Genomic DNA, 25,776 nt, shown 5'->3' with positions numbered 1-25,776 from the left:
TCCACTGAAACAAAACTAGAAATTAAAAATTAAAAATTAAATCAGCTCACTGGAAACATTTTAAAAACTGTCAGGTGCTGATTCTTTTTCGCTGTTTATGTGTTCTCCCATTTTATATAGTAATAGAATTTTTAATTTAGCACTTGGCCATCCAGCGAAAGACTACATTTCTCAGGATCCTTTGATTCTAGATGTGGCCATGTGACTAAATTCTAATGTGGATGGCAGTGATATGAGCAATGTATACTTTGCAAATCCTTTCCTTCCCTCTTATGCTTCTTCTGTGGGCTAGAATGTGGATATGATGTTAAGAACTACTTCAGTGATCTGAAATCATGATGTGGAGACCACATACTGTGGAAATTGGGTGGTAAATATCTTAGCAAGATAGAAAAAGGTTGAGCTGTCCTCAGCCCTAGCCTCCTACATGGACATTTACCTTATTTTAACCACTCTCCGCTAGGGCCTCTCACAGCAGCCAAACCTGATTTCTAACTAATTTTTCTCTTTTCTTGAGTTAAGTAGGAAAAAAAAATTGCAGCTAGGATTATTGAAAATGATGATGAGAACACTGAATGTAAGTTCTTTATTTTAGCGGGGGAGGGACAGAGGGAGACGGAGAGAGAGAACCGTAAGCAGGCTCCACCACGGCTTGGAGCCCGAGGTGGGGCTTGATCTCACAACCAGGAGATCAGGATCTGGAGATGCAAAATTCTATACCCATCTGTGATAAAATTCAAGGAAAACTTAAGGATAGACAGAAATACCTTAATATGAGAGTAAGTCTCTCAATCTAACATCAACATTCTGTTAGTGGCAAATGCTAAAGGCATTTTATCAAGAGGACAGGAATATTAGCTCTCATCATTTTTTTCCTTTCAAATTTTTTTTAACGTTTATTTATTTTTAAGACAGAGACAGAGCATGAATGGGGGAGGGGCAGAGGGAGAGGGAGACACAGAATCGAAAGCAGGCTCCAGGCTCTGAGCCATCAGCCCAGAGCCCGACGCGGGGCTCGAACTCACGGACCGTGAGATCATGACCTGAGCTGAAGTCTGACGCTTAACCGACTGAGCCACCCAGGCGCCCCTCCTTTCAGTTTTACTGATATGTAATTGACATATAGCACTGTATGACATATTTCCTCATTTTTAAAAATAGCTTTTTGGTAGTTCAAGCCAAGAACAAGGCAACACTGTCATTATTTCTTAGTGATATGCTCAGTGAAAAACAACAACAACAACAACAACAACAAAGCCTAGACAGAAAAGAATAATGGAAATAAGGAAGTCAGTTAAAATAACTATACTATGATTTTGCTATATATGAGAAACAACCCACTGATGAGTATGATGGAAAATATATAATTATAATTTCTACAAAAGTAATTTTTAAATTAACTAAGGAAGAAACTTAAAATGATATACAGAGAGTGTTCAAATACAAATGAATAAATGGAGGCCTAACGTGTTTCTGATAGATTGACCCAATATATTACCAATTCTTGGGTTGAAAAATAAACATTTTTAACACTGTTTTTAGTGAGGCGTAATTAATATAGTAAAATGTAAAAATTTTGATTTTATAGTTCAAAAAATTTTTACAAATGTATATACCCCTTATGACCACTACACAAGATATAGAACATTTTCATATCCCTAGAAAGTTTCCTTATGTTCCTTCCCAGCCAACATTCCAACCCAAAAGTAATTACATTGTGGTATCTGTTATCGTGGATTAGTTTTGCCTGGTATTGAAATCCATAAAAATGCAACTCTACAGGAGGGTCTTTGACATATATCATTTTTTGTTTCTTTTCCTCTGTGGGGGAAAAATAATCTTAAAATTTGAATAGATTTTTAAATGATAATTTAAAAAGGAATAAAAAAAAGTAGAGAGTGAATTGCCTACAACATAGCTAACATGAAGTACTTCACAAACCTGCTTTGCTTCCGTTCAGTCTACTTCACTAGCTGATTTTTTCTGTGCTCATTTTGCGGTACTAATTTTAATAGTGTTCCTTTGTGTAAATTGATTTTCCCAGAACTCACCAGACCATAGGTCTGGATAGGGTGACTGTAGTAATAAATTCTCCTGGCACTTGTGCAAGACTAACAAAGAATGTCCAGGCTTTTAAAGTCTTACCTGGTTATTTTTGTGGTGTCTTACTTTAGCTCATGTTGTTCCTCCCTATGCACTCTTTTGAATATCTAATGTTCACGAAACTTGCCGAGAATTTTAAGTCAGCATCATCACCGCTGCTGGTGTCCGCCATGACGACATTGATGACATTGCCAAATGACTACATTTCTTTTCCTTCCTTGGGGAAGTAGCTCCTTTACCGCTCTTCTGCTGTCTACTCCAAGGTACTAGGTATATGCCCTTTTATTCCATCCCAATTAGAGAGTAGTCTCCCAAGCAAAGTTCATTTGAACTTTTTCCAGACACAAATGAATGCAGACAAATGAATGCCGAAGCCACCTAGTCCACCTCTTATGTGTCATGTCCAAATATGAATGAATCTTCCTTAGGCTCATCTATAATACCCAAGAACGCATTCCTAGGCTGAGTTAGAAGGGATGGTGCTCCATTCCATTATCAATTTTCGCATTTTCCTTCACACAAGTGGAAACTCTACATCAGCAATGACTGTATTGCTAATACTTGTTTGACTTCAGTTAAACATTTGGCTTAATGGCCCTCATTTCCTTTCTCCAAATGACAAGTCACTATCTTTCCCTATATTCCAGTGACACTGAAGCACAATGGATGGACTCTAGTGAAACAAGTGGCAGGGAGGCCCAGGACAGACAGAGTGAAAAATCTTGACTCTAAACCAATGAATCAACTAAAGAGGCAAAAACCTCCCTAAGAAAGAGGACTGACCTTCTGAGCTTTTGCCCCTCAGGGAATATTAGTTTCACCTTTCCTGCTAACGTGATGGCAACCAGGCTGGGAACTTGGGATAGATTATTTATTCAATGTGACAGCCTCTCCTCCTCTTTCTCTCCCTCCTACCCTTTACCCATGACCTTTCCAGACTCTTCAAGGTTTCGTAAAACAAATGTCATCAAAGAATCAGACTTAGGTGGTTAGGCATTGATCACCTGAGTTACCTTTGTTTCCCTTTGTCTCAGAAAACAAAACTAAAAACACCCCACTCAAACAAAAAACCACATTTAAACATTTCCCAGGCGCTCTTTACCTATAGAAATTAATGGCAGCAACAGCAGCCTTTTAAAAATGTTAAATTATCTCACTGATTCTCAGAAAAAACAAAAGTGCTGTAGTTCCAACTGCCTGTGTGGTAGAAAGAAAGATGAATTCTTGAAAAAGGCCGGTTGAGTACAGCTTTCTCTTGTTAAAAGAGAGATTACTCAATGGGAACTGAAAGATCACAAATCTGCTTTTGGAACCGAAAGATAGAGTTATAATACCTTCACAGAAATAAAACCTCCTCCCTCATTGAGCTACTCAAACATTGCCCTGCTTGAATAATGTGCTAAGTTAAGTAGGGAGGCCTGTGATGCAGTAATTACCCCAAGGAGGCTGCAGGGAAAGGAAAGTACATTCCAGACACCTAATCATTTACAATTGAGTTTAATGAGGTAGTAATTTACAGCTTTGGGGGTGGAAGTATGGAAAGGTCCCTGCCAGTAACTGGGCAGACTCTTTTAAAATCCTGAAGTTTAATGAAGGCATTGGAGGGTGGAATCATGCGGCCAACCTTGTGTAATTCCATCTGCTCTGTGCTTGGACAGGAAGTAAATGACAGGGCACTTGGGACCTACATCTGGAAACAACATGTTTCAAAGGATTTTATAAATCCTGAAGTAAAAGAAGAAGAAAGAAGAAGAAGAAGAAGAAGAAGAAGAAGAAGAAGAAGAAGAAGAAGAAGAAGAAGAAGAAGAAGAAAAACAGAGGTGAAAGGGCATAGTTATGCGGGGGATGGGGAGGCACAACAGAGAAGGGTCAGTGCAGGTTCTTTTTAGTTGGAAGAAATAACATTTTCTAATGTCATGGTCAGTCATTGATAATAATTGACAAAGCATGCTCACCAAGCCCTGTATGCAAACACAACGGACTGAGCTTTCCTTTTTGGATAGGATTTGGGTGAAGCCTACAAAGCAGTCCAGGTCCACTGAACTTACCCGAACACCCCTTGTCAGTCTTTCAGTAATGTTGCTGGCACCTTCTTTACTGTCATTACTGAATGGTTCATAATTTACTGGGTTAATTGAGTTGTTCATTGGTACTTTTTAAATGCAGCTAGCACATGAAGGGGGTTTATCTTAAAGAGGCAGAAAAGGCTCAAGGCACAATTACGGAGCACGGGGGCAAAAAGTAGCTACTAGACTGGCTTTTCAGTAATCATACCAATGATGGACATATACACAAATCAGGATTTGATAGTGTTTTCTTCTCACTAGGGATGGCTGTTCTTCATATTTTATTTTACATTACCCCGTTTTAACTCTCCCAAAGCAAGCCTCGTGCTCCCCAACATCCAAATCCTCCAAAACACTCTCCTGTTTGTAGCCAAGTTTTCTCATTCTTCTCTAGATGTTTCTGAAAGTAGGGAAGGAAGTGGATGGAATAATGAGAGTAGATGAAATGAAATAGAGAAGAGTCATTACATTTCTTGAATTTTAAGAGCATGGATCCAGGTTCAAACTTCTCTTTCCAGCAGTCTATCACAAAATATTTAAGAAGGTATTATGTGCCTATGCGCCAGACAGGTGAGTGGTGTTAAAGGGAAACCAGACTTACAGCAATTGATGCTACTTATCATGATCACAATCACATTCATAATTGAAATCAGTGCTTGAGCATTTACCCCATGGTAGGTGGTTTCTGTGTATTGTTTTTTGATACTTTCTGAAAGTATGGAACAGGCCATACTTTTATCCCATTTTGCAGATGAGAAACCAGAGGCTCAGAGAAGTAAATAGCTCAAGGATAGGAAGGATAATAAGTAGAATGGAGAATTCAAACTCAAGTCTCTGATTTGAGAGCCTGCAGTCTTAATTCCTTTGTTATATTGCCTTCAATGTTATATGTTTGGATATCAGATTGTAGGGACTTTAAAAAGATTTGGCCACAAGGCAGAGTGAGGGTCCCGATGGCATTTAGGAAACCATTCCATTCCCCCCAAAGCAAAAATTCAATCTTTAAAGTATCTCATATGATATTTGAACTACCGAATACAGGAAAAGAAGAGTTTTTTTCTCATGTAATATATATTTTTTTACCATAGCTTTTCGAATCTGGCTCAGAAAAAGGGGGAAATTAGTGGGGAATTAGTTTTCCAAAGCTTTATTTTTCTATTTTCCAGAGAATGAATTGTTTCCCATGTCTTATTTTGAACACAGTCTTTTTCTGATTAAAAATCATAAATAAGTTTTTTAGTTTCTCAAGATCTATAATCTACCTTTTGAAAGTCTGGGTAAACTCTGCACACTGGAATAATAATTATTCTTTGGAAAGCTATATGTGCCTATTCACAATAGGAAACATGTGACAAGGTGTTTAGTTATGGTTTCAATCCGCATGAACTGGGGAGGGCTTTCACGTTAAATAAATCTTCACATATGTGACAAAAACAAGCTTCTATACACCACCGGTAATGCCAGCAGTGAAATCTGAGACCAGAAGTGCTAATGAGGGTGGAAAAAATTTGAAAATTTTAATATTAAGCTCTTATTTCTCTCTCTTTTCAAGCCTGCAGAGTTAAAAGCCTGATTTTTGGAGTTTTCTTTGGTACTGCTAATTTATTTCCAGTTTTAAGGACATTATACTGCTAATCTTAGAAAAACAAATCTCTTACTTGGAAAAAGTATACTTAGTTAGCCACAAATAAGACTATCATCACTCTATAGAAGGTCATAGAACTATTAAGTCAGCAACTTCCCATTCCCTGGACCAGTGGGTACCAACTTGTCTTGGATTGTTGATATCAGATATTACTCTCATGATGCAAGTTGTGCCGTATTTATCACCTCTCATATACCTTTGGCATGACTCAAACACAAATTGAAAATAAAAATTAAATCCGTGTATCTACTAAAATTCACTTTGATTCTCTTTTTTATCCTTTGGAGAAGGATACCAATGTCCCATTTGTTTAGCATAAATGGGGGTTGGGCTCTTCTATTAAATAGATTTTCTTGTTTGTTTCTCCAGAAATTTTACCTCTTCAGTTGCAGGCTTTAAAAACTTGCAGCCTGGGGCGCCTGGGTGGCGCAGTCGGTTAAGCATCCGACTTCAGCCAGGTCACGATCTCGCGGTCCGTGAGTTCGGGCCCCGCGTCAGGCTCTGGGCTGATGGCTCGGAGCCTGGAGCCTGTTTCCGATTCTGTGTCTCCCTCTCTCTCTGCCCCTCCCCCGTTCATGCTCTGTCTCTCTCTCTCTGTCCCAAAAATAAATAAACATTGAAAAAAAAATCTTTAAAAACTTGCAGCCAGATTCTGTGGATATCTCTAAAATGTATGAGTTCCTTATCTACTTTTTCAAAAAAGGTACTGAATGCAACTCAGTCGTATCCTCCCAACCTCCGATCATTGTTCTAAACACGTGTCTTATGCTGCCCTGTATTCGGACATCTTGCAGGAGAATCACTGCTGAGGCGTGAATGGCTCTTGAGGTGTGAAGGGCTGTGGTAAGGCTGAACAAAACCAGACTAGGTCATTTATGTTCTTGTAAAGGCTTCTGGAAATTGTGTGTGTGTCTATGTGGGAGTGTGCTCTCTCTAGTACCTCACCGTTGGTCGCTTTTAAGCTTCTGTGGTTGGAATACCTAACCCTAAACTTGTGGCTCTGAGAGAACCCACTAAGCTTCTTGTGTGTAAGCTTGGGTTTTGTGACATCTGCTTGGGTCATTTAGAGGCTGTGGTTGTTCCATTTCTCATTCTGGATTGTGTAGTAGATATATGAGATTGCCAGATTACTCACCTCTGAGTAAGTAGGCAATTTCTCTAATGTTATGCTTATTTTGCAGACTATTAAATGATTTCACAAGTCTCCATGGCAAATCTCCCTTCTATTATAGACCCTACTTCACTAATGATACTGCCATCTATTTCAATCACCTCATCAGAGGCACAGGTTGTGGCATGAGGCTTTGGGGTACGTGATTTGAAAGTCAGGTACAGCTGACTTTAAATATCTGCTCCCTAACTGGATAATTGCATCATCTTAGGCATGGTCATTTATTTATCCCACTGATCCATTTAACAAAAATTTATTGAATATTTGCTATGTGCCAGGCGATGTTCTGGGCCCTTAGGGTAGAGTTCCTGGAAGCTATAGATCAGTTGGGGACAACAGGCAACAAACAAGTGAGTGATTGCATGGTATGTCAAATGGTGGTGGGGCACAAGGGAGGTGGAGGACAGGGTGTGAGAGAGGGAGACAGGTCAGGGGATATTTACGAAAGCTGTTTCAGTGGAGTGCTCGGGAAGAAAGCCTAACAGGAATGCATTCGAGAGAGAATGGGAAGAGTGGGATTTGAGACACTCTGTATAGTCAACATTTCATAGAATTTTTGCAGTGGGGTAAGGCAGAGATGTATTGTGGTAGCTGGGAGGGAATGTGGGGTCAAGTGAGGGTTTCATTTTAAGATGTAGCATTTTTGTGTGCTGTTGTGAACGACTCAGCAGACAGAGGGAAACTGAAGAAGCAGGGGAGAGAGGAAACAATTGCTGAAGTCATGTTCTTGAGTTGGTGAGAGGGATGAAATCTCCCACACAAGTGGAGGGCTTGGTCTCAGCTCGGAGGCCATGAGTTTATCCACAGCCACAGGAGGGATGATGGAGGATCAGGGCACACATGCCCATAGGTCAGCAGACGTGGTGGGGAGTACATCAAAATCTTTTCCTGTTGCTTCTGTTTTCTCAGTGAACAAGCAAGCAGTCTCAGCATCCGAGAGAGAAGGGGAGGAAGCGTTGGACATGTGAGGACACAGAAAAAGGTACAAACTAACCGTGTAGAGTAGGCAAGTGAATGAGCTACTTACTTAAATACAAATACAGTTGAATCACCTGGAGGCTCTAAGGGACCATTTGAGATTAGTGATCATCAGCGTAAAGCTACATGAGTTAGTGGAAGCACTGGATATTTCTGCCTCCATCCTCTCCTCTACTATGTATGAATTTCTATTTCCAGCCCCGAGTACACTACCTTCTTATTATAGATTTTTTTTTTTGGTAAGTACGTACTGAATGGAGGAAGGAAAGAAAAATAAAAATTCTGCCTCTTATTTCCGTATTCAGTCCTTATAGATATGCTATTTCTGGCATTCAAAGATTAAAAAGCAAATCACTCTATACTTTGTATCTCTAGAGATAGATTAACAGTGATTTTTCTTTGGATTTACTTTGGAGATTCCATTTATTTTACTGAATATTTCTTATTTTTCTTCTGGTATGTCCGAATGATGAAGAACATTTCTTGGCACCCCTTTAACAAGACAAAGTCAGAAAAGATTTATTTTCTAACAACTGTTTCCCTTCCAGATAATGGCAAATTACATAAAACATTTCTAGGTCAACCAAGGCAACTGAGAAATTTTGACTTTGACCACGGCTGAGGCAATTTGCTGTGGAGATGGCTGGAGGCACACACAGCCTCCTGAAGCCAGTTGGGGGGCTCTAATTGATTTCAGATGTGCTCCAAATAACACCGAAGATAAATGTCCCAGAGGTAGATTATTGGAGAGCTCTTTAGCTGTTTCTAATAAAACTTTCTTAAAAATTCCAAGTTTTTTTTTTCTACAGATGCATATAATAATTCTAGCATGAACTAGAGGGTCTGAATGCAAACTACACATGTTTGTTAATAATTTTCCATTTCCCCCTAATAATGAAAGGAATTCATGGTTTTGGTATGAAAGCTGAAAATTATGGATAACTTTAAAGAAGAAAATAGAAAGAATCACCAGATATTTACATACATATATTTATCTAGTTGTGATCATATAAAATGAAGTTTTGTGTATATTAATTTTTATGTGATATATTATGAGCCTTTGCTCTCATCATTACAAATTTTTGGAAGTATGAATTCAGTAGTCTTATAATATTGTATAGTGGTGTCTTTTCTTCTCAGTTTTCCATGTAGTCTTGGGGATTCATAGAGGTGTCTTAAGGGCCACCACAGGGCTTGGGAGAAGCAAGAATTGGGAGAAGCAAGCCCAATGGATTCCATGGCTTCCCGTGCACTTTTCAAACGGGTTCACAATGAACTACTTTAGATACTGGGCTTCTGCACAAAATTCTCCTTAAAGAAGAGTTCCCAAGCATATCAAAATTTGAAATCAATTACCGGTGAGCCATAATTTATTTAATCATTTGGTATTTCATATTCAGTTTTTCTATAGTTCAAGTCATATCATGAACAATTTTGTACATACATATATATACATATATATACATTCACACATAATTCCATAATATAGATATATTAAATATAATAATGTATAAAACATATATATAAATAAATATATTAAAAATGTATAAAGTATGGGGGCACCTCAGTGGCTCAGTTGGTTGAGTGTCCAATTCTTGATTTTGGCTCAGGTCATGATCCTAGGATTGTGGCATCAGGCTCTGCACCGAGCACAGGGTCTCCTTAAGATTTTCTCTTTCTCTCCCTCTGCCTCTCTCCCCCACTCGCACACTGTCTCTCTCTCTCTCTCTCTCTCTCTCTCTTTCTCTGTCTCTGTCTCTCTCTCTCTCTGTAAAAAAAAAGTATAAAGTATATAAATATATAATTATTTTCTGGGGTATGTAAATAGATAATGGGTATATAAATAGGTATATAAATGGACCTAGATAGTGGGTCAGACATAGTATGTTATATTGTGCTCTGTAAATACAGCCCAGAGTACGGTTGTGTATCTTCAACTCCTAATGGCAATGTGGGAAAAGACTTGTCTCATAGCGCACAAATTGCATTTTCCTGGTGTTATTTTCCATTTGTTGGTGAAAAAGTAACACATCACTGTTATTTTAATAAGCAATTATTTTATTATGGTAAGACTAGCCTTTATTCACATGATTATAAGTGATATTTTCTTACACAAATTTTCTTTGCTACTATTTTTATTGGGAGCAGTAGTGTTTTTCCAATGGCTTTTCAGACTTAGAAGTATGCTTTGCATATTAAGGGTATCAACTTTTTGCCTTATTTGTGGCTGTTTTTCCAGTACATCACTTAAGTGCTTTGATAGTTTTTATATCATTTAACATGCTTTATGGAGTCTAATTTATCAGTTATTTGCTTTATGAATCTTTCATGGCCTTTACACTTGGAAAATCTCTTTCCATTTACTTAGACATTCATCTATAATTTCTGATATTCCAAAAGCTTCATTAAAACATTAATGTTGGGGTGGCTGGGTGGCTTAGTCGGTTGAGCATCCAACTTCAGCCCAGGTCATGGGCTCGTGGTTCATGGATTTGAGCCCTGTGTCAGGCTCTGGGCTGACAGCTCTGGAGCCTGAAGCCTGCTTCAGATTCTGTGTGTCCTTCTTTTTCAGCCCCTCCCCTGCTCATTCTCTCTCTCTCTCTCAAAAATAAATAAACATTACAAAATATTAAAAAAATTAATATTAATTCACAGGATTTCCTTGGGATCAAGATATGCTTTGTTTTAAATTTATAATAGCTAATTTTAATGTTATTTTTTTGAATAACCCATACCAGCTTTATTGGATTATTAATGTAGGAGAATGCACTGATTTTATATATTGACCTTTTATACAACAATTTAGCTAAATTGTGTTGTTTGGTAGTTTACGTGAAGAGTTTCTTGGAGTTTCTGAATGTTAAAAAATATCATCAGGAAATAATTGTTTTGTTTCTTCCTCTCCAACCTGTATGCCACTTATCTTCTCTTCTTTCCTTACCCCTCTGGCTAGGGCATCTGGTACAATGTTGAATGGAAGTATTGATTGTGAGTACCCTTATCATGTTCCTGTCTTTGAAGCAATGCTAACTTCTCACCATTCAGGGTTATTGTTATAGGTTTTCAGTAGATTCTGTTTATCAGGTTAAGGAAGCTCACTTTTACTTTTATTTGCTAGGAGTTCTTTAAAGTCACGAATTATTTTTGAATAATAAAAAATAATTTCCCTCATCCATTGATATGTTCATTTCTTTCCTATTCTATTTTGTGAAAGTGTTTAGATTAAACTAATTAGGTTTTCAGATGTGAACCCATCTGCAATTGAACACCATGTATTATTTATTTTATACACTGCTGGATTCAATTTGATAGTATTTTATCTAGGTACTTTTTGATTTATATTTTTAAATAAGACTGGCCAATTCTCCTTTCTTGCAGTAGTACCTCCTTATACCTTGGAATCAAGGTTATATAAGCAATACAAAGTGAATTGGGAAGCATTCCTTATTTTTCCATCTTTTGGAAGAGAATATTTGCTAGAGTTAGTCTGCAAAACCAAATGGGCCCAAGTAAACACTCAGTGTATGAGTGTGTGTGAGTGTGTGCATACATATTTCATAATAATAACAAATTTATTCTGGCAGGTTGTCTGCAGAAGTAGACATGAGCAATGGGACAATGTATACACATGAAAGTCCTCCAGTCAAGAATTAGTCTATTCACCGTTTTTTGAACTTGGGCTGGTGTGCCTTGCTTTGGCCAATAGAAGCAGCTTTGGTTGTGCTGTGCTACCTGTAGGCCTTTGAAGACCAGACAGCTTGGGTTCCGGTTCTCTTGACATTATCAGCCGCTGTGTAAAGAAACTCACACTAGATTACCAACAGAATCCAGGGGGACAGATATTGATGGTGGGGGAGGGAGAGAGATGAGTGTGTGGGAGAGAGAGAGAGAAGAGAGGAAGGGAGGTGGGTGGGGGACGGGGAGGAAGGCCTAGCCAGTCTCAGTCCAATCCTGCCACCCCAGATGAAGCACCAGACACATGGTCAAAGCCATCTTGGAACATCCAGCCCCAGCTGAAGTGCTGTAGTCCACACAATATGAGGTGGAAATAAACTGTCTATTCAGAGACATACCAAAATTTCAGAATCATGAGAAGCAATGAATGCTTTTTTTAAAAAAAAAATTTTTTTAACGTTGATTTATTTTTGAGACAGAGAGAGACAGAGCATGAATGGGGCAGGGGCAGAGAGAGAGGGAGACACAGAATGGGAAGCAGGCTCCAGGCTCTGAGCCATCAGCCCAGAGCCTGACACGGGGCTGGAACCCACGGACCACGAGATCGTGACCTGAGCTGAAGTCGGACGCTTAACCGACTGAGCCACCCAGGCGCCCCAATGAATGCTTTTTATACTAAATTCAAATGTTATCCTTGGGTCCGTTTCTGTCTCTTATCATTTATGGGATTGATATCATCGGGCCTTTTTTCCTGCCCGTCTCTCACATTGCTGTTAATATTATTTCATTACATATTTTACTCTGGTAGTGCAATTCCCTTGTTTTATTCTGGATTAAAAAAATTTGTAGCTATTCCTGTCTCTTTTTTCATTCAGGTGAACTTCAGAATATTTTTGTCAATTTTCTAAACTCTTGGGAATTTAGAATTACATTAAAGTTATTAGTTATTTTGGGAAGGATATTTGCATTATTATCTTTACAACCCAAATCATGATTTGTCTTTTCATATTTTCAAATACTTTTGCATTCCTTAGTAATTATTGTAGTATTTACATTTATTACTTAATTCTTCACTCACTCATTCATTACTAATTCAGAGGGTACATTTCTCTCTTATTTTTTTAAGATTTTTTAAATTGCAGTGTGGTTAACTCACAGTGTTATATTAGCTCCAAGTGTACAATATAGTGATTCAGCAATTCTCTACATGACTCAGAGTTCGTCAGGATAGGTGTACTCTTAATCTCCATCACCTATTTCACCCATCACCCCACCCACCTCTCTTCTAGTAACCATCAGTTTTCTATAGTTAAGGGTCTGGATTTTTTTTGTTTTGTTTGTTTTCTATTTTTGGTTTTGTTTTGTTTTGTCTCTTTCTCTTATTTCCCCCTTTGCTGCTATTTTTTTTTTTTTTATTTCTTAAATTCCACATATGAGTGAAATACGATATTTTTCTTTCTTTGGCTTATTTCACCTAGCATTTTGCTCTCCAGATCCATCCGTATTGCTGCAAATGGCAGGATTTCATTCTTTTTTAATGGCTGAATAATATTCTATTCTATTATATATCTATATATTATATATATTCCATTATCTATATAACTATCTATTTACTATCTGTCATCTATCTATCACATCTTCTTATCCATTCATCTATTGGTAGATACTTGGGTTGCTTCCATAATTCAGCTATTATAAATAATGCTGCAATAGATACAGGGTTGCATAAACCCCTCAACTTCTTGTTTTCGTGTTCTTTGGGTAGATAACCAGTAGTGCAATTACTGGATCATATGGTAATTCTATTTATAATTTTTTGAGGAACCTAAATACTATCTTCCACAGTGGTTGCACCATTTTGCATTCCCATCAACAGTGTGCAAGTGTTCCTTTGTCTCCACATCCTTGCCAATACTTGTGTCTTGTGTTTTTGATTTTAGTCATTCTGACACGTGTGAGGTTATGTTTTGTTGTAGTTTTGATTTGCATTTCCCTGATAATGAGCATCTTTTCATGTGTCTGTTTGCCATCTGTATGTTTTAACTGGATTATTTGCTTTTTTGGTGTTGAATTATTTAAGTTCTTTATATATCCTGGACACTAATCCTTTATTGGATATGTCTTTTAAAAATATCTTCTCCTGCTCAGTAGGTTGTGTTTTAGTTTTCTTGGTTATTTCCTCTGTGGCACAAAAGTTTTATATTTTGAAATAGTCCCATCAGTTTATTTTTGCTTTTGTTTCCCTTGCCTCAGGGGACATATCTAGAAAGATTTTGTTATGGCCAATGTCAGAGAGATTACTGCCTGTGCTCTCTTCTAGGATTTTTATGGTTTCAGGTCTCACATTTAACCAGGTCCTTAATCCATTTTGAGCTTATTTTTGTGTATGGTATAAAAAAATGGTCCAGTTTCATTCTTTTGCATATTGCTGCCCAGTTTTCCCAACACCATTTGCTGAAGAGGCTGTCTTTTTCCCATGGTATATCCTTGCCTCTTTTCTCGAAGATTAATTGACCATATAATTGTGGGTTTATTTCCGGACTCTCTATTCCATTCTATTGATCTATGTATTTATTTTTGTGCCAGTTCCATACTGTTTTGATTGCTACAGCTTTGTAATATAACTTGAAATCTAGACTTGTGATACCTCCAAATTTGTTTTTCTTTTTCAAGATTGCTTCAGCTCTTTGGGGTCTTTTGTGGTTCCATACAAATTTCAGAATTGTTTGTTCTAGTTCTGGAAAAAATGCTGATGGTATTTTGATAGGGATTGCATTAAATCTGTAGATTGCTTTGGGTAGTATGGGCATTTTAACAATATTTTTTCTTTCAATACATGAGCATGGAATGTCTTTATTTGTGTCATCTTACATTTGTTTCAGCCGTGGTTCATAGTTTTCAGAGTACAGGTCTTTCACTTCCTTGGTTAAGTTTATTCTTAGGTATTTTATTATTTTTGGTGCAATTGTAAAGGATTGTTTTCTTAATTTCTCCTTCTGTTGCTTCATGAATAGTGTATGGAAATGCAGTGAATTTCTATACATTGTTTTCTATACATTCCTACAACCTCACTGAATTCCTGTATCAGTTCTAGTAGTTTTTTGATGGAGTCTTTGAGGTTTTCTATATATAGTATCATGTCATCTGCAAATAGTGTAAGTTTTACTTCTTCCTTACTAGTTTGGATGCCTTTCATTACTTACTCTTGTCTGAGTGCTGTGGCTGGGACTTCCACTTCTGTGTTGAATAAAAGTGGTGAGAGTGGCCATCCTTGTCTTGTTCCTGACCTTAGGGGAAAAGCTCTTAGTTTTTCCCTGTTGAGGATGGTGTTCGCTGTGAGTTTTTCATGTATGGCTTTTATTTAAAAAAAAAAATTAATGTTTATTCATTTTTGAGAGAGGGAGAGAGAGAGAGTGAGAGAGAGAGAGAGAGAGAGAGAGAGCTTGAGCGGGGGAGGGGAAGAGAGAGGGAGACACAGAATCTGAAGAAGGCCCCAGGCTCTGAGCTGTCAGCACAGAGCCCAATGCAGGGCTCAAACCCACGAATCATGAGATCATGACCTCAGCTGAAGTCAGATGCTTAACCGACTGAGCCACCCAGGCACCCCTCATGTATGGTCTTTATTATGTTGAGGTATATTTCCTCCAAACCTACTTTGTTGAGTGTTTTTATCATGAATGGAATTAATACTTTGTCAAATGTTTTTTTCTGCATTTATTGAAATGTGCATTTTTTCTGCATTTATTGAAAAACGGTATGACTGTATGGTTTTTATCCTTTCTCTTAACTGATGTGACGTATCACATTGGTTGATTAATGAATGTTGAACCACTATTGCATCCCTTGAATAAATTCCACTTGATTGTGGTGAATGATTTTTTTAAATGTATTGTTGGATTCAATTTGCTAACATCTTGCTGGGGATTTTTGCATCTACGTTCATTAAAGATATTGACCTGTGGTTCTCTTTTTTTGTGGCATGATTATCTGGTTTTGGAATCAGGATAATGCTGACCTCATAGAATGAATTTGGAAGTTTTCCTTCCTCTTCTGTTTTATGGAAAAGTTTGAGAACTATTTTTTTTAATTGAATTTTTATTTATTTTAAGAGAGAAAGAGAGCACAAATGAGGGAGGGGCAGAGAGAGAGGGAGAGAGAAAATCCTAAGCAGGCTCCATGCTGTCAGTGCAGGCCTGATACAGGGCTTGATCTCACGAACTGTAAGAATGATTCATAACCAGAGCCAAAATCAAGAGTCAAACGCTTAACTGACCGAACCACCCAGGAGCCCCAAGTACTGTTTTTTAAATGTTTGGTAGAATTCCCTTGTGAAGCCATCTTGTTTTGGACTTCTGTTTGGAGTTTTTTGATTACTAATTCAGTTTCCTTTCTGGTAATCAGTCTGTTCAAATTTTCTATTTCTTCCTGCTTCAGTTTTGGTAGGTTATATGTTTACAGGAATTTATCCATTTCTTCTAGGTTGTCCAGTTTGTTGGAATATACTTTTTCATAATATTCTTTTAAGATCCATTATATTTTTGAGATGTTGGTTGTTATTTCTCCTCTTTAATTTCTAATTTTGTTTGAGTCCTCTCTCTCTCTCTCTTCTTGATGGACCTGACTAGAAGTTTACCAATTTTGTTGATCTTTTCAAAGAACCAGCTTCTGGTTTCATTGACTTTTTTAAGTTTTTATATCATTTATTTCTGCTCTAATCTTTATTATTTCCTTTCTTCTGTTAGTTTTACATTTTATTTGTTCTCCTTTTTCTAACTCCTTTAGGTGTAAGTTTAGGTTATTATTTAGGGTTTTTCTTGCTTCTTGAAGTGGGCCTGTATTGCTATAAACTTTTAGAACTGCTTTTGCTGTGTCCCAAAGATTTTGGACCATTGTATTTTCATTTTCAGTTGTCCCCCGTGCATTTATTTCTTCTTCGATATCTTAATTGACACATTTATTGTTTGTAGCATGTTATTTAATCTCCATGTATTTTGTGGTCTTTCCAAAATTTTTCTTGTGGTTGACTTATAGTTTCATTGTGTTATAGTCAGAAAAGATGAATGGCATGACTTCGATCTTTTTGAATTTGTTGAGACTTGTTTTGTGGGCTAACATGTGATCTATTCTGGAGAATGTTCCATGTGCACTTGAAAATAATGTGTATTCTGTTCTTTTAGGATGGAATGTTCTGAATATATCTGTTAAATCCATCTGGTCCAGTGTGTCATTCACACAGTGCATGTTTTACTTGTAGATTTTCTGTTTGGATGATCTGTCCATTGATATCAGTGAGGTGTTAAAGTACCCTACTATTATTGTATTATCATTGATTAGTTCCTTTGTTTGTTATTAACTGCTTTAGTATTGGGGTATTTCCATGTTGAACGCATAAATATTTACAATTATTATGTCTTCTGTTGGAATGCCCTCTTAATGATTATGTAATGTCATTCTTTGTCTCTTGTTACAATCTTTGTTTTAAAGTCTACTTTATCTAAGTATTGCTATCCTGGCTTTCTTTTCACATCCATTTGTATGGTAAATATTTCTCTACCCCCTCACTTTCAATCTGCAGGTATCTTTAGGTCTGAAATGAATCTGTTATAGGCAGCATATAGGTGGGTCTTTTTTTTTTTTTTATCCATTCTGTCCCCCTATATCTTTTGATTGGATTGGAGTATTTAGTCCATTTATATTCAAAGTAATTATTCATAGGTATGTATTTATTGCCATTTTGTTGTTTGTTTTGTGATTGTTTTTGTAGATCTTCTCTGTTCCTTTCTTGCTCCCTTCTCTCACCATAAGTTGGCTTTCCTTTCTCTTTATTTTCTTGAATATATATTACTGGTTTTTGATTTGTGGTTACCATTTGTTTTGTATATAACATCTTAGGCATATAGCAGTCTGTATTAAGTTGATGGTCACTTAAGTTTGAGCCCATTCTTTACTCCTCCCCTCCCCACATTTTAGTTATGTGGTGTCATACTTTACATCTTTTTATTTTGTGAGTCCCTTGACTGATTTTTATAGATAAACTTATTTTTACTGGTTTTGCACTTCCTACTTTGCTTACTTTTACTTATGGTCTTTCCTTTCCATGCAAAGAGTCCCCATCAACATTTCTTATAGGGCTGGTTTAGTGTGATGAATTCCTTTTACTTTCATTTTTTTGGGAAACTTGTTATCTCTTCTATTCTGAATGATAGTTAGCCTTGCTGATAGAGTGTTCTGGCTGCAGTTTTCTTCCTTTCAGCAATTTGAATATATCATGCCATTCCCTTCTGGACTGCAAAGTTTCTGGTGAAAAATCCACTGATAGCCTTATGGGGTTTCCCATGTATGTAATTATTTTCTTTTCTCTTGCTGCTTTTAAAATTCTCTCTTTACCACTATTTTTTAGATTTTTTAGTTATTATGTGTCTTTTTGTGGACCTCCTTGAGTTAATTTTGTTGGGGTATCTCGGTGCCTCCTGGATCTGAATTTTTGTTTCCTTTGCCAGATGAGGAAAATTTTCAGTTATTATTTCTTCAAATAAATTTTCTGCCCCCTTTTCTCTCTCTTCTTCTGAGATCACTTTAATGCAAATGTTATTAGTAGATGGAGTCACTGAGTTCCCTAAGTCTATTCTCATTTTGCATAATTCTTTTTTTCTCTTACCTATTCAGTTTGATTAGTTTCCATTACTGTATCCTCCAGGCTGCTGATTTGTTCTTCTGCTTCCTCTGACCTGCTGTTTATTCCATTTTGTGTATTTTTTTTTAATTAAAAAAAAAATTTAACATTTATTTATTTTTGAGACAGAGAGAGACACAGCATGAACGGGGGAGGGGCAGAGAGAGAGGGAGACACAGAATCGGAAGCAGGCTCCAGGCTCTGAGCCATCATCAGCCCAGAGCCCGACGCGGGGCTCGAACTTGCGGACCGCGAGATCGTGACCTGAGCTGAAGTCGGACGCTTAACCGACTGAACCACCCAGGCGCCCCTGTATTTTTAATTTCAATTGTGTTCTTCATCTCTGAATGATTCTTTTTAAAATCTCTTTGTGAAGGGTCTCACTAATGTTCTCCACGCTTAACTCCATTGAGTATCTTTATGATCATTTCTCTAAATTCTCTATTAGGCATATTACTTATTTCTGTTTTGCTTAGGTCTCTTGCTATAATTTTGTCCTGTTCTTTCATTTGGGACATATTCCTCTGTCTCATCATTTTGTCCAGCTCTCTGTGTTTGTTTCTGTGTTAGGAAAGTCAGCTAAGTGTCCTGCTCTTGAAAGTAGTAGGTGGGGCACACACTATTACTAGGTGGTGGTGGTCCTCTGCCAGAGGCTAAGCTATAGCCAATGGAGGCCAATATGGAAAACATGTATGGGTGTGATGTGCAGTGCCTGCAAGTTTTACAAGCTGGTTCTCTACCACAGGGGATGTGCAGCTGCCACTGAGACCAGAGCTGGCTGGGCCCATCTGCAAAGCATGTGGGGGCAGGTATACAGTTTTAACAAAGTGTGCATGTCCTCCATGGGAGGTGACTGGTGGCTGCTTCTGGGACTGAAGCCCTGCAAAGCAGGCAGTTGGGAGACTTGGTGTTGGCAAGGTTTGTTCAGGTCTTCTGGGGCAGGTGACCCACAAAGCCAGGACTGAGGTTAGCTGGCTGCACGGGGTGGGGTGCTGTGTAAGCAAGTTATGTAGTAAATGCTGGTGCCACGCTGGTTCCCTGATGTGGCTGTGTGTTTGTGCTGAAAGGGGGGTGAGTAGGGGTGGTAATGGCACCTGCCATATCCTTTGTTTCTGGAGGTGTCTCCCAGTGATCTCTGTCCTTCTGGGATGGTAAAGAATTCTCCCTTCCCTATGTCCCAGGCATTTCTCAAACTGATACTTGTATGCTAAATTTCTGTGGGCTGTTGTGCTGTCTCCTTAAGAGTGGGGACTTGGCTTCCTATCATCTTCTCTTTCCCAAAGCTGAGCTGACCAATTGTTAAAGTTCCCAGCTTTAAGTCACTGGTTGTAAGAACTCATGAAATTCGGCCCCTCTAGTTTTTACCAAATATTGTGGGGATTCATCTTCCCTGTGCAGGCTACCCAGTGTGATAGTCTTTTTCTCTCCATACTGGCAGCTCCCTCCCTCCTACAGACAGGTCCACATGTCCGTTTAGCTCCCTATCAAGTCTCTGTCCTTCCTACCCATCTGATGTGAACTCTTCTCTACATTTAATTGTGGAGCTTATTCTTCTAGTCTTTGGGCCATTTTCTGGGTTATTTGCATGAATATGAGTGTTACCTAGTTGTATCCATAGGAGGAAGTGAGCTCAGGGTTCTCCTATTCTGCCATTTTCCCTGGAACCAAAGGACACATGTCTCATTGAGCTCAAATTTACAGCCCATTACTAGCGAGTGTATAGGACTTTATAGAATGTGCTTTGGATACTAATCCTGTCACCTGGTATTATTTTATTCTCTACTTCACCCACTTTTTTATTTCATTTTTTATTTTATTGTGGTTCTGATATATTAGGGCTATCTGGAATCATACTGCAATACATTAATGACTGAACTTTTATACCCACACCTTGCTAGGTCATTGGATCCAGGCTGCCCCATGATGGGTATGACCATGGAGAAAGCAGTTCTAGGTAGAGGAGGCTGACCCTGAAGTTTCTGTCAGCTGGAGGCTTGCTACTGACCACATTCCTCTTAGCTGAGCAGTGAGTCCATTCTTGAAGGGGGACCTGGACAGTGTATTGCTGTGTTCAGCACAGTTCTGAGAAACTTGGGAAGGTCATGTCTTTGGCCATGCCAAATGGAGGTGGACAAAGTGGTTCTCTAAAGTATCTGCTGTTTCTTGCTGTTTTAAATTCTCTGTTTCTCTCAACCACAGCTTTTCCTCTTTTCCCTGATGGGTGTTTATTTAACTTGCTTTAAAGTCACTGGAGAAGCTTGACTTACAGCTTTGATGTAAAGAGTGACTGCAAGACCCTCAGCATGTAGCTGTTCACACATAAGCCACAGCAAGGCACAGCCCTGACAGAGCAAGAGGCCCCATTTCTGGCCCTGGAAGGAGATTCCAATTAAATAGTATTCATGGCCTTACATTTAATTGAAACCTTTTGGCATGCCATTTTCGTTGTTTCATCTTTCTATAGTGTTTTTGTGGCTTGAAGATTTGCATGCAGTGCTAACTCCTAGACTTTCTGTAAGTAAATAGACCTAAACTTTCATTAATACATAAATTGGCTGCCATTTGCATTTCTCTCCATCTGGAATATGATGTCTCTTATATTTCCAATGAACATTTTGTCCCTGAAGCAATTTAATCAAATTCATCTGATGCCATCATTTTTTAAAAAATCCATAAATTAAACAAAATTATTTTTCTTTTTTTATATTATGTGTTTCTTAAATCTCAATTAAACATTTTCCTTAGGATCGTTATCTACGGAAAGGAAGACAAATTTTGAAATGGATATAAAGGGGGGCACCTGGGTGGCTCAGTCGGTTGAGCTTCCGACTTCAGCTCAGGTCATGATCTCACCGCTTGTGAGATCCAACCCTGCGTCGGGCTCTGTACTCATGGCTCTCGGAGCCTGGAGCCTGCTTTGGATTCTGTGTCTCTCTGTCTCTGTCTCTCTCTCTGACCCTCCCCCTCTCACACTCTGTCTCTCAAAAATAAATAAACATTAAAAAAATTTTTTGAAATGGGTATAAAGGTAGCAGAACCCCAAACAGGTTTTTTAAAATTAATTATGTAAATAAACAAGTTATTTACATAGTTGTATGCATTGAGTTTCCAAAGAAATATAAAAATCTATTTACAATGAGATATTCTCAGGAACTAATTTAAAAGAGAAATCTGTGATTAAGGTATTTTAAACAATTAATGGCAACTGTTTAACAATGCTTACTTAGATATGGTGCTGCCAAATATGCTTTTACTTATTTTAATTTTTAATTTTTTCTTATTTTTTTAAATGGTTTTTTTTTTTTTTTTTATTTTTGAGAGAGAGAAAGACAGAGTGTGAGCGGGGGAGGTACAGAGAGAGAGGGAGGCACAGAATCTGAATCAGGCTCCAGGCTCTGAGCTGTCAGCACAGAGCCTGATGTAGGGCTTGAACTCACAAACTGCGAGATCATGACCTGAGCCAAAGTTGGGACCTTTAACTGACAGAGCCACCCAGGTGCCCCAAATTTGCTTTTAAAACACAGTGAATGATATGCTCTTTCCCATTATTTCATTAGGCTCTTGTTGGTATGTAACACTAAATAAATAAAGACCCTAAAACCAAACCAAACTAAATGAATAAAGCCCCGAGAAACTACAGGTACTAGGAGACCACATTCCAAAGAACAGAAGGAAATTCCATCTGCTGCTGTGGCACAGAAGCTGGGTTGAATCTAAAGGATCATGACCTCTACCCTCCCTTACTAACGCCACAGTGCACGGCAGGTGGGAAAATACAGCAGAAGGAGACTTTTAGTCAACTCCAGTCTCTGGCCTTAGCTCTGAGACATGGAAGGCTTGCAAGCTGGCCCTCTTCACCACCTCATATATATGCACTTTTTGATAAGGGTGCCAAGTATGCTACTCTCTCTCCAGTTCCTAGCCCCCATCAATATCTTCTCTTTTTCACTCATGGCAGCAACCTGACGGTTTCACAAACTAAAGGAGAGGAATACAAGGATGTGTTGTTTCCCAAGAGGTGTATTTACTTCAGTTGAGAGGTAATAGGTCAGGGAATAAATGGAAAGAATGTGGAGGGTGGTAGGAAGCCTTTCTGGGTAGTAGACCTGAACAGAGTAAAACCTCAGGCTGTAACCAGAGGCCTAGAGCCACACTAGAAGGTGGGGTACATCAGTGGGTCTGAGGTGGAGATCCAGTCAGGATGCAAATAAAGGGAAGAAGAGTGAAGATAATATACCTATTCTAGTGGAAGGCAAAAATAAGGTCCAAATTGATGTCTGCTTAGGCATGAAAAACAAAACAAAATGACATGCAGCCTATGAAATGCCCTTAAATTTGCATTTTTCATGCCATTACAACACAAGCATTTAAAAAATGTTATTAGAAAGTTACTTGAAACATATTTCAATGGCCATATATTACACTGAATGGATGTACTAATAGTCTCTTAATCTCCTAGTCTCAGGTATTTGTATTATTATTTTTCACTAACATAGACAAAAGTGTAATAGCCAAATCGGTGACAAAGATCCTGTTGTAATCAATTTTTTTATTAGAAGGGAATTCTAGAATTGTGATTATTGGTAAATTACTACTAGTTTTTAAATTATCTTATTATACACTATATGGTTACTTTCCAAACACTGTAGCACTTTTTGCCACCACCACCAATTTATGAGAATGCTTATCTTAGTGGACAGCTACCATCAGTGGGCTCTCGTGTTTGTTTTCTTTTAACAACATCATGCCTGAAAATATTTATATATTATCATTGTAATAATTTCCTTAATTAATAGGAAGGTTGAACATTCACAATTATTGGAAGCAATGATTATTATACTCTCTCTTTTTTTTTAAATCTACTGTTTATTTATTTTGAGACAGAGAGAGAGAGAGCAAGTGGGGGAGGGGCAGAGAGTAGGAGAGAGACAATCCCCAAGCAGGCTCCATGCTGTCAGTGCAGAGCCCGACATGGGGCACAATCTCACAGAACGTGAGATCATAACCTGAGCCAAAATCAAGAGTTGGTCACTCAACTGACTGAGCCACTCAGGCGCCCCTATACTCTCTCTTTTTTGAAATCTCTTATCATATATTTTCATTTATTGTGCTAGCACTAGGAAAAATTTTAATGGTTTAATTTTCTATCCAGGTAAAGGGGGAAGACAGTTTTGTGATAGTCAAATTATAGGTTATATCACTAAATTAAACCACGAGAGCCATAAAATCCTCAGTATTTTTGAAAGCCTATTTTTAGAACTTAAATATCCATGATTTAGGGTGCCTGGGTGGCTCAGTCAGTTAAGTGTCTGACTTAGGCTCAGGTCATGATCTTGCAGTTCATGAGTTCGAGCCCCACCTTGGGCTCTGTGCTGACAGCTCAGAGCCTGGAGCCTGCTTTGGATTCTGTGTCTCCCTCTCTCTGTGTCTCTGCCTCTCCCTCACTCTGTCTGTCTGTCTCTCTCAAAAATAAACATTAAAATTTTTTTAAAAAGAACTTAAATATCTATTATTAAATAGTAATAATTATAGTAATATTAATGACATATTTATTATTTTTTGCTATGTATTTTAAGTATTAAATAAAAATTGTTTTAAGGTAAGAACTATATTTTATTTTGTTAATAGACAGGAAAAGCAAGACTTAAAGGGACAGAACTAGAATTCAAATCCGTATGTGACTCCAATACCTAGATTTCTACTCTTTGGACATAGTCCTTTATCACATTCACACCTGCAAGTCCTTTTTGGAAACATTATACTCTCTTGTTTAGCTCTCAGGATTCTGTAGCCTTTAGCTGTTTTTTTTTTTTTTTAAGTAACACTTTTAAGAATGGAAATATAGTCTTAAAATTAATCATTATCCTAGGAAAACATAAATTTTGCTGGGTCCGTAGTATAAATTATTATAATGACAGTAATTGAGAATGTTTGTAAGATATTTCATATTTTACACACTATCTCACATATCCATATTTGCAACATATTGTGAAATAAAAAAGGAATTTATAAAACAGCATGTATCTCTGATCCTAATTTTGTTGTAAAATATGTATGTCTTCACAAATATCTGCAAATATATGCATCGTCAAAATACAAGTGTATATTCTAAAACACACACTAGTGAGTGAAGTTATGAGTAATTTTTAATTTTTTAAAAACTATGACATTATATATTCTTTTTATACATCTTATTCTTTTTATAATCGTTGTGCTTGATTATTTTTTATATTTTAAAAGCAACCTAAAGAGAATTAAAGGCAAATACCAGACTTAAAAATTTTTATGTATGATTAATATATTTGATATATAAAGAATCTATATAATTTCATCAGACACAGATAGGAAACCTATTGTAGAATGGTAAAACATGACACTCGATCCTTATAATAATCTAAGGTACATAGGACAGATTTTTTTAGACTAAGAAAGTACAATTTAGAGAAATTGGAGTGATTTTTTTTTCAAACTCAAACAATTAATAATTTATGAAGCCAGCACTAGAATTAAAACTTTCTGAATATGAATAGTCAGCTGTAAACTCTTAAATCAATTAATATTCCATTTTTAAGGACAAACATAGCCAAATAAAGCAGCTGCAGTTCCTTGTAACCAGAAAAATAAGAAGAAAATGCCTTGGAGAAAATGAAGTCAGAACTTGGAAAATCAAGTGGTGATGGGAACCCCCCAGGTTGCTATCTGATGGTGGGTGTGCTCTTTCATAATGGAGCCAGTAGTGTGAGGACACCCTGAAAATCCAGGGGTGTGGTGCCCATGGAAAATAATTCCAGCTGGCCGCTGGCTTCCCACACTGGAGGGCCAATCCTTGCTGGATGCACTCCAAATTACTCTGAGAGGCACCAGCCACAACCGTGCTAGTGTGTCAGCTTCAGAGCCAGATTTTCTCCTGACTCACATAAACACAGCCCAAATGTGCAGCTCCAGAGCCAAGTCTCCATTCCCTACTCACAAATTTCTGTTGAAATTGTTAGTTATTTCAAATACAGTTGCTTAAAATGGCTTAGGCTGCTCTGCAGACTTTCATTACTCTCCTGTGTCTCCTAAGTGGCTCTCCTAAGAAGCAATCATCCCAGAGCATTCCTGTTCTAGACAGAGTGGAACTCAGGTGGATCAGGTTAGTTCCTGGGGCTTCCTTCAGTTCTGATATATTGTTGGACAAGCAGTTGGACTGAGGTCCCATCTTCACCAATATCCAGAGAAGAACTTCCCAGTTATGAAATAGATCCAAATATACAAGCTGATATAGGTTTAGATACACTAGTGTGGGATCCGTGATGTGACCCAGAGAAGTCTTAAATCCTTAGCCAGCATTGGAAGTGAGTATAAGGAGATGATGCTTCTTTATGAAATTTTGGAATCTGGGCTGAGAAGGGGAGCAAAAAATAGAACCTAGGAAATTTTGATGGAGATTTGAAGATAGCCACACAGTTGGAGTGACCAAACT

General features: G+C 37.8%; 1 protein-coding gene across 1 annotated transcript in view; it reads left to right on the top strand.

The window, feature by feature from the left end:
• LPAR1 (lysophosphatidic acid receptor 1) overlaps window positions 1-25,776 on the top strand; it is a 296,957-nt gene that overhangs the window by 49,097 nt on the left and 222,084 nt on the right. The window contains exon 4 of the mRNA XM_019816317.2: window positions 7,895-7,967. The gene's annotated coding sequence lies outside the window, so the exon portion shown is untranslated. The remainder of the gene's footprint in view (window positions 1-7,894; window positions 7,968-25,776) is intronic.

Source organism: Felis catus, chromosome D4 (assembly GCF_018350175.1).
Source record: "Felis catus isolate Fca126 chromosome D4, F.catus_Fca126_mat1.0, whole genome shotgun sequence".
NCBI classification, from domain to species: domain Eukaryota; kingdom Metazoa; phylum Chordata; class Mammalia; order Carnivora; family Felidae; genus Felis; species Felis catus.
Note: the sequence above shows the minus strand (reverse complement) of the source record. Positions and strands in the feature narration are given on the sequence as shown.